The 12,446-nt window shown below is 43.7% G+C and overlaps 1 protein-coding gene across 3 annotated transcripts in view; it reads right to left on the bottom strand.

Moving 5' to 3' along the window:
• Positions 1-12,446, bottom strand: part of GNG7 (G protein subunit gamma 7) — a 79,200-nt gene that overhangs the window by 64,382 nt on the left and 2,372 nt on the right. The window contains exon 2 of one of the 3 annotated variants that reach the window (XM_075736365.1): positions 9,663-9,697. The exons of 1 other annotated variant lie outside the window; for it this stretch is intronic. The gene's annotated coding sequence lies outside the window, so the exon portion shown is untranslated. Of the gene's footprint in view, positions 1-4,666; positions 4,814-9,662; positions 9,698-12,446 lie in introns of those variants that run through there. One more of the 3 variants, XM_075736366.1, reaches the window with a different exon arrangement.

The following is a 12,446-nucleotide window of genomic DNA, read 5'->3' as shown; positions in this document are numbered from 1 at the left end:
TCTGCAGTCAGTGCAATTTCATATCTGAGTCTGAAGATGGCTCCATCGGCACAAGAGATGCCATCCACTCATGCCTCCCTATGCACAGGAAAAAAAAATATCATTAGGCACACAAAGAATGAAGAAATATTCAGAATGCTTAGTCAGCCATCAATCACATGTTATTTCTCATATGCTGACAACAACAATGCTGTGAAGGCAAGGAAGCAGTCACATATGTGCATTATATATTCTAAAGATCTAAGACTGCGATATAGAAGCTACAACCAAAAGAAACTAGAGAAAAATAGCTTGAGCAGCTCATGGAAGTCAAAGAGATAAAGAATGACAAAGACAGATTTAACTAAAGAAAGGGAAGAGGAAGGCATATCTGCAGCATTTCATTTTTTGTTCATCCCCACAATGATCAAATTAAAAAGCCCACACACTTAAATTAAACACAAGTTAAAGGGGAGCTAGAAATACAGTCATTCAGAATCATTGTTTAGGTTAGGAAAATTGCTGCATTATATTCCTTTGTCAAGCAGCAGATAATGAAATCTGCAAAAGAAAATGCAGAATTTGGACCCATCACACAAGAACCAGAAAGAAACCAAGAAAATCTTAGTACAGGTTTACCAAGCCGGACCTAAGGAGCTCTGGCTCCATGAACACCATCTGGCAGGGCATGAGTGATGAAGACAGGACAGGAAAACGACTGTGCAAAGATCCCAACGCTTTCCCCCATGTCCTCATCGCAGCTACAGCCATAACGCTACCCTCGCACACAGAGCCCAGTAAGTTTCAGATCCCAACAGTTTGAGGTTTTTTCTTTTTTTTTTTTTAAACACAAATAAACCCCAGAACTTGGGGAGGCCATATGCCCAGGACGCGATTAGAGAGCAGTGATTTACTAATAAGCTTTGCTTCGGGAACCTTCACAATGTTTAATTATACCTTTGAAAACACCTCTGATAAAAACCCTGGCTCCACCAGCATCAGGCAAGATTGTCATTGACTTAAGGGTAAATATCCTCATCGCTTTTATGTTTACATTGCATTGTGTCCAAAGCCCCAGATAGGACTTTACCATTTAATTCATGGTGACAGGCAGTCACCTCAGCATTTCCAACAGCCAGCCAACCCCAGCAAACAGACAGCTACCGAGACCCCTCCAAGGCTTGACCCTAGATGAAACCCTCTCTGGCTATTAGAAGACAAACACCAACCCGTGCTAAAACGTTTAATGGAAGAAAGCACAAAGGGAATATAGAATATGAATGTTATTATTTTAGGTAAAGCTTTTGCAAACTTGAGTTTCCTTTAAGGTGTGATAAAAACAATCGGGTAACTAGGGCTGGTGCTGCAAGGGGCTGCAGGGCAATAACAGGGCTGCTGCTGGTGCTCGGCCTGTTTTCATGGCAACAGCACTAAAAACAGATGCTGCAAGCTCTGCAAGGACAAGTAGCTGCATAGCTTGTTTCTAGAGGGAACTGTTTAATGTCTAATCATTAACAGTAAAAAACACCCTAGATAAAAGTCAGCTAGCGATAGACTAAAGCAATGATGTATTTCAAGTCAGAGTCATTACAGTCACCAGGAAGCACGGGACATTTGCTTGTTCCTGTTATGGCTTTACCGTGTTTCCCCTGCAGAGGGGACAGTTTCGCAGGAAACAATATAAATTAGAATTAGAAAGAGTCATCTATTTGTTCTTCAAACCTCTCTCATCCAAACAGCAAGAGCATTCGTTCTAGTGTGCTGAAGGCAGCAAGATCAGATGTGCTCACACACATTAGGGCATTGTAAGCTGCTGCTGCCATTAAAGATGAGAAGCGGCCGCGTTGTCAGCCTGCTTGCCACAGGGACTGCAGAGTTACGCAGTCTGAAAGGTGCAAATTTAACATGTGTCAAACCCATTACTTGCCTGATGAGGTTGTGAGGGCAAACCAGCCCCAACATGCATCTGCAGGACCCTGCTCCGTGATAAAGCAGCACACACGAGAGTCCCCTAAGAGCCTGATATATAAACAGAGCTGCATTAACCATCCGCTGCCTGTGCGGCACATCTGTCCTGTGGAAGAGATGCCAGACATCCTGGGCGCAGTCACGGCGCGTGCACCGCGCAGCCCAGCCGTGCATCAGCACCAGTCTCCTACCTGCAGCTTGTGAGCACCATCAGCTGCTACGGCTCCGACCTGGCTGTCAGACAAACATGGGCACCACTTAGACGACATGCAAAACGTCAAGTGCTCTTACCCTTCCAAGAAATCTGCTGCATTAAAACACCCGCTAGACTCACTCCAGCCCAGCCCATGAGGCATCAATATCTACCAGCCCGCATACTGGAACAGAGAGGCATTTGTTCCCTTTTGTATCAACTCTGCTCTCTGGGCTAAAATCCAGAGAAAACTGCTGGGAGCAAAACCCCTGAGCTGCCGAAGAGGCACGAGGGTCCCAGACGCCTCCATCCAGGAGGGGCGGCCACCTCCAGCCCCCTCCTGAGAAAGCCTCCGCAGCTGCAGCTGTAAGCGAGCACAGGGGAGGGTGCTGCAGCTGGAGCCTGATGACATAACACATGAAATAAAACAGAACTAAGCCAGACTCTTTAAAGTCGATACAAATTGGTCTTTTTCTTTGCTACAGCGGTATGTAGGCTCCATGGATGAGCATGGAGAAAGCCTGCATCAGAAGTGCCATCTGCATCATCCTCACTAAACCTTTCCTTTTGGGTACCCTTGTCACTTCACTCCCTGCCAAAAAAAACCCCAACCTGTTGAAATAGACCTAGTGTCCAAAGACAGGTCCTAAACAAACTTAAGTGTAAAAAAAGTCCAAAAGACTATGAAAAAGGCAGCAGCACAGCAGCAGCCATATCTGTCTTCACTTCCTGAAGCTAAAACATGGCTCTGTCCATCAGGCAGTAATCTGTTCCCAGCTGTATGTGTGGTGCGCTCTGCCAGAAGATGCCTCCACAGAACCGAGCATATCCCGCTGGCCACGCAGGACTCGCTCTCTTTCCACAAATGCAAGGACAAAAGCCCACGTGACACGGCACAGCACCATCCCTGCCCAGCCTCCATCCCAGTCCAGCTAAGTCGCAGCAGCGGATAACAAGCCAGCAATGCTTTCAACACGCAGCTTCACACTCTGAAATATTAAGAAAAATTCCTTAGGATTATGAGGTGGCCCCACAAAACAACATGTATGTTTGGTGGTTTTTAAAAGAGCTGTTTACTGTTTGTTCTTAATCTCCAACCCCTTGTATTTATAACAAGGCTACTCATATAACAAAGCTTTCTTGTGCTTGAGAGCATCACAGAAATAGCTTTTCTTTAAAAAAAACATATTTAGAAAGGGGTTTCCAAATAATACTTTGCCCCTTTTTTGGTATCTTTCACCAAAGACTTCTTAAGAAGCAATAGTTTGCTTCCCTACTAATCTGGTGTTGAAGAAATCTCAACTGCCTCATTATAATCATGTTGCTGCTCCTAAAAATCTGCGATCAGAGACCTGGGAAACTCTTGAAATCTGTTGTCCCAGAGACAGAGCATCACTACTGCTCTGCCTTCGTACCCACCACATCACCCTCTTCACCCACAGCCAGGACACAAAGCCAGAACCATATAGATATATAGGGTCCCTATGAGCCTGCTGCAAAGCAAGTTGTTGCCTGGCCGCTGGGATTGACAAAGATCCCCCACGATGGACCAACTTTGGCAGGAGCTCAGAGTGAAGCTCTTTCCACCGCTGAAACACCAAGTATGGTTCACATCACACAGAAGATGACAGCAGAAGTCCACAACATCCCAAGAGCCAAGCTGATTGCTGGCAATGTAATTTCAACTCTCCTCTTAGCACCGTTGGCCCCACTCAGACCTGTTAACGAAGTCTGAATTGCACGAACAAACCTCGTATGATTGGAGCAGCAACCACTATTGGTAGGGAACTGAAAAAGCCTTCAAATGTGACAGAAAGCCCACTCCTAATAAGATCTGTTTCAGTGTCACATAAGCCAAGAAAGCAAACTAATAATATTTATAGAAATGGATTAGAGCTGAATCTTCTGTAAATCTGGTCATGGAAAGAAAGAAACAAGCAAATTCACATTCACGGAGAAGCACTTGCCAGCTCTTGGTGCAAGGGGGAAAGAGGTCACAAATTTATGAGCTCTCACTTACAAATCCATTCTTTTCTAGCACATTTATACAGCTCACAAAACCTTGACAAGAGCACTTGGCGACAAGTCTGCCAGCAAGCTCTCTGCTCCCTGAATTCCTTATCGTGCTCATTTCATATGGTCTAATGGAAATGCACGCAGGCACTAGGGACAAGTATTAGATCATGTAACAGGTTCACCTGCTCCTTAGCTTTCTACTCCAACAACTAGTTCCTTTAAATTAGGATGCTAGTAAGGATAATGCAGTTATCCTGGAAGGAAGGTATAAGAAGCAAGAGCACTGTCAACTTTCATCATCCTCTATTTTTCTTAGACAAAATTAAACACTGCTGGTGAAAATGGCTTTTTACTTTGATATTAAGTTTCTGGGTTTGAAGGAATGGGAATTTATAGTGCAATATCATTCACAGCAAGCAACCAGCCAACAAGAGAAAGACGGAGAGAAACACAGAGCCAAACAAGAGACCTTTGCAGTAATTAAAAATACTGCATTTGATTAATTTTTACCTTGTATGCACTTAAAAAAAAATCCAAGTAGCATTTGGACATCTTCTCAACAGAAACCATCTGCATTGCTCTGCCTGGCGGTCCAAAATCCAATCCACGGGCACTCGGGTTAGCTCCATACAATCGGTCCCCACAGGAATTTGAACCCGTAATTACAGCTTATCACAGCAGTCCGCACATGGAAAATGTGAAGGAGGAAGGCTTTATTTATGCGGGGGACAACAGTTTCAAGGATGACATGATTAAATCAAGGAAAAACAGTAAAAGCAGAAAGCTAGCAGATTCAGGAAGCTCTTAAAACAGCTGCACCAGAGAGTCTTTGGCTTCAAAAATTACAGAAAAACACTGGCAGACGGGAGAACTTTGAACCTGAAATGCCTCCGGAGGACTCACCAGGATCCTTGTGGTTAAAAATTCAGAAAAGCACTGAACTTTATTACCACCAGCAGTGGCAACCCTCCTGCCAGCCTGTGGCCCCTCCCTTGGCTCAGGGTGTTAACGAATTTCCTACACCACTAGCAGTTAGCCTTGTTAAGCCTCAAACAAGATTTCCTGCCCCTTCATCAACCCTCCTAAAGTGCTCTTCCTGACCCAGAGGACATTCACATCTTCCCCAGGCTAGCAGAACTTTCCTCCGAAAATTAGGGAGCAGCATGCTTTTTCATCGGGGCGGTTTGCCTGCAGACAAATCATATTGCACGTACAAAATAACAGCATACAGAGTTATTAACCAAACAACCTCTCCCAGCTGTTATTTACTGAAGAGAGTAGGAAGTGGTTAGTCTCTCGAGCTATAGCTAAACCACAGCAACTTTTTAATTTTTATTTTTTTTCTTAATGCAGTACAAAGGGAGCACAGTAACAGTGCACAAAAGAGATGCACACAATACATCTCTTCTGTTAGTTGACAACCCTCTTCTATTTTGGGAATGCTCATCTGCAGGTGGAATTGGATTTATGTTCCCATGACTGACAACACAACTCGTTTGACTCTGCTCCATCACGGCCTATGGCAGCTGCTGCTATTTTGAGCACTATGCCTTTCCAGCGCTGCTGAACAATATTATTCCAAAGGTGAGAACTATTTCCAGATAACACGAGAACAGCATTTTCCACGCTTTTTTTTTTTTTTTAATATCATGGATTTTTAAAAAGTCCTGCAAGAGAGGTGAAGAACCCTCTCCAGCAAAGCCAGGGTCTACTTGCATTAATGGGTTTTTCTTACACATGACCCACGGAGTCGCTGAGACTATTAAAATGAAATTACAGTCACTGCCTTGTAGGGCACTCGCTGCCCTGCTGGAGTGGGCAAAATAGTCTTACCTGGGCTACCGCAAAGATATTCTTCACCAGCAAGTAGGAAAGCATCTATTCCCTCTATCCTGACAAGAACCTTGCCTTCTGGCAACAGACTGGCAATGTAGTCCTTCAGAAGTCACAGCCACAGCCAGTCTATGCTGAAATTGTCCCCAGAAATATCCATAAACCAGAAAGAAATAAAAAAGTGTGATGTAACATTCAGTCAGTATCATATGTACTCCCAACAAAAATGTTAAATCTAGAGCATGTAAGTTTGTTTTTCACACTATGCACCACATACTTTTCAAACATGCACCAAAGGAGCAGGCTGGGTTTAGACTAAAGAAATGTAAGAGTTAACTGCTCCTTAGGAGCCTCTAGCAGTGTCAACCTAGATCCTCAGCAAGAAAAGCTGAGGGTGGGATAATAAGGCAAAGAATGTTAACCATCTAATTAGCAATCAGAGAAAGAAGAATTTTGTGATCAGAAGCACTGACTTCTTTAAGCTTCACATTGACCTGTGCAAGCAGTGCAGTTCAGCTAGACTTCTTCTCAGTCGCTCACCCTACGGTCCCTACCACTGAGAGCCTCTAATTGCTATAAGCAGCCAGCTCTGCAGGATGAAGGGCTAAGCTGGACGATCAACCAGAACGTCTGAAATCAGAGCAGCTCTGCTTCTTCCCTGCACCAGCTGAAAGGCTGCCCACCGCAGCTCTTGGGATCTGACTTCCATTGCAATTAGCCACAAAGCTGTACCAGGTCAGCAATTGTTTCAGCCTTCAGAAGCGTGTGCCTTCCACGATGCCTGTAATGAACAATGCCTGGACAAATTAAATTCTAGTCAAGTCATCACCAGCTGCAGCTCATATGCACACGATTTTTTAACTAACATACTGGAGCAAGCCCTTCCTTGTCCTCCATAAGCTAAATTGCTTGTGCCCCACAGGGCTGTTAGAAAATAATTACTTCTCTAAACCCACAGGCTACTCTTCCAAAGTAGGTGTGCCCCATGACTAATATCTGGCAACCAACCAGTTCCATCTGCATTGGTATTCTGCGAGCACAGAGCTACTGCTGTCACTTGCAACAGCTCCTGTTATAGATATACTAACAAATGTGAAATCCTTTTTTTTCACCCCGGTGTCCTATGTTAAAAATGCTGCATATATTTCTGCTGACGTCTTTACAAAGCATATCTGCTATTTATCATATACACTAACAGATCAGTCTAACGCAAATGCTCTAAGCTCGACAAGTTTCTACAAGGGACCGTAGCGCGATGTATTTGAGCACTGACAAATTAATTTGGCATTGCACCTCTGCAGTGTAAATCAGCAGAAAACAGGGGATTTTGCTGCCTTTCCCAGAAAGATATTTGCAGCAAGCCCCTTCAGAGCGCAGGGTGGGATTTACGCTTTAACACACAAAGAATAGTCTGCAGACTCACCAAAATGGAATTAGAGAAACCCACCCGTTGCTCCTGCAGCTTTTCCTGGGGACACACTTTCTATAGCTCGCTTCCCAACACAACCAGCATCACGGCACCAGGAAACATGAATTCACTCAAACGAGCAGGGAACACGCAGTACAGCCCGAAGCAGCTCTTTGAGATGGATACTGGAGCGTTAGGAGCCAAACTCAACATAGTAAAACAGGCTGCAGGAGAAACTTGAGAGATAAAAAGATATCCGTATTCACACTGCTGACTGTGCCTGAATGCCTACTGAGTATGTCTGAATCCTCGGTTTCTTCCCCAGAAGACTGGCATGCTGTACAGTCCCACCTCAAATTAAACATACCAGATCCAAGCTGACAGCACATACAGGTTTACTGATGGACAGACACCCGTATTCTGGAAAACAAACACTTCTGGAAACCACTGGTAGGCAAAGCAGCACAGGGTTTTAAATTGGAAGAGAAAGGTGTGATGAGAGGTTAGTTTATTTCCAAGTACTTTTACATTCCTGAAATCAATCTCCAGGTCCCATTTGTAACAAAACCCCAGTAAATCATTGCACTGACCAGCACCTAATCCCATCCTACCTGCAGTATCTTCACCTGACTTGAGACAGCGACTAGAGCACAAGGTGAAGGGTCTCTTTCTTTACACATTTTCTGCCTTCCTTCTTTACCAACAAACACTCAAAGAAACAAACAAAACAAACCAACAAAATTAGGCTTAGTGATTCCCTGACCACATGAAAAAACACAGTTTAAAGACCATCGACACTCGAGTTCCCAGCTTTGCACAGTTTCATCTCCAAACTTCGTTCCATTCTTAAGTCTTACAGGACACCAAGCCATTCTCAACTACTAGATAATATTTATCATCCTTCCTTGCTTTTCAAAACTTTCAAAAATCTCATATAAAGATTATGACTAACTGAATATTTATTTCCCCATTTCTAAGCTACACATTCAGAAAACATGCTGATTCCAGGGAGTGCTTTCCACTTCCATTTACCAGCTTTAACACTTACTTTACAAAAAAACCCTCATTTTATATCCTTCCAGATGATCAGCACCACTTTTGTTTCGAGATTTACCAGTCAGTATCTTACAAGGATGGAAGCCAAGATGGCTTGGCCAAGATGGTCAAGATCAACGGCGTAACTCTATATGCGATTCAAGGACAGGAATGACGACAATGTTTAATTGGGATTAGCTGCAATTAAACCTGCCTAGCATAACACAAGCTTTCCACTGGAACCACTGCAGAGCGCTCATGACACTCGGGGGTGACAGGAAAAATGGTTTCCCAGCATTTTGCCCAAGATACGATGAGCGTGATGCTCCTTGAAAATTATGCCAGTTCCTTTTAACCATTGGAAAGGCATTACCTGGAGCTATCTGCTCAGGCACTCAGCACCACTGACCACATGTGCCGGAGCATCCACTTCTAAGATTACACTTAACATAATTCCAAAGTTAAAAGCAAAACGGTCATATTTCTTTAAAAAAAGGAAAAGGAAAAGAGCCTCTCAGGCTTTTCGGATTGGGTCCCACCCCCCACCCCACCCCCAATAGAAAAAATCACATAGTAACATTAAACTCACAACATTTGTGTTTGGGAATTTTACCATCACTCATAGTGAGTAACTGAAAAGAGAAGCCATGATATGTCATCATTTATTGGGCAAAACAGTGATCCTTTGCCAGAAAAAAAAAAAGTTACCCTTAGACCAGAGGAAATGAGAATAACCACGACTACAGCAGGAATAACCTCCTAAAAGCAGTTTCTGCAGTATGTATATAGAGAAACTCTTCTGTAGTTTCAGAACTGCAGCAGAAAAATCTGAGGACAAGCTGCTAAGGGTTAAAACACACAAGAAACATGTAGACCTTGTACATTTTTCTACAAGCAGATGAGGCAGAAATGGACAAAAAGCCTTCAGGGCTCAAAAAACCCCAAACTATTCTATATATTTAAAATAGATTTATTTTTTGAAGGGGATAAGTTAAAAAGAAAAAAAGCTTTTGGAGAACATTAGCAGAATGTCAATCTCACTTGCTGGTTTCTCCCCAGAGCCATGAGAGGAGGCTGACATCTCCCCACTGCCACCTGAGCAGGGATGGGGAGGTGTTGGGGGGGAAAAACATCCTTCCAGCATCCCTGGACCGCTGGCTTCAAGCCAGAGCCAATTTTGCTACTTATACATTCACATTAGGAGCGAGATATTTTTACAGTTACTCTTACGTGGTCCGTTTTCCAGCTTTTTTCCTCCCTTCTTTCTGTAGAATGAAAATAAAGCAGGAGTTACTGAGGTTTCTCAGCTTTTACAGCTTCTTAAAAGTCCATTAAAAAAAACAGATCTTTAACTGCAAATTTGGAAATGTTTGCAGTTATACAGAACCAACACAGGCTGGAGTACTTTGAAACTTTTTCTTGTCTGTTAAAAGGAAGGGGGAAAAAAACACAATAAATTACGAAAAAGCATAATCCTTAACTAAATTTCCTGGTTTGTGTCTCAGCATTAACAGTGTGCCTGAATTTCCTCCTTTTTTTTTGTTAACGTCACAGCCAATCCCTACCCACCCATTTAAAACCTAATCCAAAACTACTGGAGATTTTCAGGCATGTTTGAGTTTGAAATATCAGATGAATTCCTAACTCATTCCCAGGAAAAGCTCGTACATCCCTTAAAAGAAAGATTAAACATACTTCAGCTGAGGAACTGCTTCTCTCGCACAACAGCTGTTTGCCCCGAACGCCCCCAGCATCAAGAATTAACTGTGGATTGCTCTATTCAGCCTTTTCAAACAAACTGGATGTCAGGATCACTTTTAGTTGGGTTTTAAGTTAGTTCACGGCTTTTCAGGTATTTTGGAGGAGCAGCAGCAGCAGGGAGGCCAAAAGCCTTTGGCACAATTGCACAATACAAAGAACATTTTAAAGCAGTTATTGAATCGATGGCTTTGCTGGAGAGAAAATTTACGTATGAGCAACTTAAGACCATTGTGAGCAACTTTCAGTTTCAGAAATAGCATTTAAAATGAAAACAGGGTTGTGTTGCACAATGGCCTATTTGTTCTGGTATTTTAATAAAGGGCCTTTTAGCAGACCGAAGCAGAAGCAAGCAGATGATAACAGGGGACTCTTATATGTGACAGCAGTAAAATCTGTATGGCTGGAGCTGACGCTGAGGGATGGAGCAGAGTCGTCTGAAGCAAACTGCCCATCGCTTACACACACACAGGGCCACCAAAGCCAGATGCTTCCAGCAAGGTCTGGCTTTTCCAGTTCTCCTTAAGTTCCAGTGTTTATTTAAAAATACAAACTAACTGAGTAAACCTAAGACAATTTTTTTTTTTTTTTTTTTTTTAAAAAGCCCTCTCCAGCTCTGCTGGTTTGCTGTTATTGCGACGATGGTCAGACCACACAGCAGGAGGGAACTGGATTTATGTTTTTAGTTTTATTCCCTTCCCAATTTAATTTCTTCTGACATTCTGCACATCAAGCTAGGAAACCCATAAAAGACAAAGTTAATATATCACATTGTCTGGCAGCAGGTGAACTAACAGACACACACGCTGTCCAAAGAAGTCAGAGATGCTACAACCGGGAAATTCCAAAACTCGCTATATGCACAGAATCCCATTGAACAATTTCTGGTCTGTGGCTAAATCCATTAAATAATTGGAGTGATATTTGAGCAACGACAGAGAGCTTTCCACCTTGAGGTTCAACAATTAGACCTTCACATCTCAATTCCTTTGACTTCTCGTAAAGATGGGGACCCTGGATCTACCAGCCACCCAAGCAAGCCAGCGCCGCAGCGAGTCCCTTACTTCAAACCATACCTGCTATTACATTGGTAGAGATGCGGTATTTTATAAAATTCTTTCCTCTCGCTCTACCCTCCCCGTGCAAGAATCCCCCCAAAATTACAAACCTTTACCCTGCTTTTTATGCAGCCATCATTTTTGGGTCATCCACCAGGATTGCCACCCCCCTCACCAGTTCTGCTGCTACCAGCAGCATTTGGAAGAGCGGCTAGCAAACTCTTGCAAGTTCAGAGCTGCATTGGGGTCTACAAACTCAAGACGACTGAACCATTCAACCCTTCCAACCTGCGCTAATCTTCACAGCTGAAAGGGCTCAAGTTCTGCCATTCACCACCTCCTCCCGAAGACGTCAAAGAAAACTTCCCCCAGCGGCTGGCAGGCGGACAAGTGGCGATTTCAAGCCCTACACAAAACAGATCATTCTAAGGGCAATTAGTTAGGCACTGGCACTCGGCCAGCCCCACGGCTTGGCAGACTAACCAACCGCTGCACTAACGGGATGACTTCTGGCAAGGAAACCACGATTCCCTGTGCCTGACAGTGACAACTTCTACTGCCTCACTCACATGCGAGGAAGCAGAGAACAGCAGTTACCAGCAATAAAAAAAAAAAAAATCAGCGTTTTCTGAAGGGCAGAGTGTCCGGTTCCTCTGGAGCTGAGTCCAGGGACAAGCAGTGGGACCACAGGTCCGGGAGCCAGGCACTTGCCTCGTTACATTAACGAATTTCAGGGCATGACAACCTCCCAGTGCACGAGGTAGGGCAGAGCAGTTATCTCCATTTCACAGATAAGGAAATAAGGCAGGAAGGCAGAAGTTGGGCTGGCCACAGGGGAAGTGTGATGAGCAGAGGACAAACCTACGTCTCTGGAGTCACATGCTCTTTTCCAGGCCACTGAATTATTCTTCTTGCCCGTTTGAACCAAGAGAAGCCAGTCTCCTGGTGTGCTGCCATTCCCCAACCTTCAAAGAGGGATAACACTTTCCTAAGATAATGCTCGATGTCAAAAAGCATTAATTACCATAAGTAATACCAGTTAAATACTATATCCAAGGATAAGATGGATACATTGGTAGGTGGATAAATTGGTAGGTGCATTAAAATGCGCCTCCTGTGTAAATCATTAAAATCCACGACAATACTCCAGCCACACAAAAGAGATATTTCCATTTGTTTTGCAGCTACAGATGGCAGA

Source organism: Balearica regulorum, chromosome 26 (genome assembly GCF_011004875.1).
Source record: "Balearica regulorum gibbericeps isolate bBalReg1 chromosome 26, bBalReg1.pri, whole genome shotgun sequence".
Taxonomy (NCBI): Eukaryota; Metazoa; Chordata; class Aves; order Gruiformes; family Gruidae; genus Balearica; species Balearica regulorum.
This window is presented reverse-complemented; position numbering and strand designations above follow the sequence as displayed.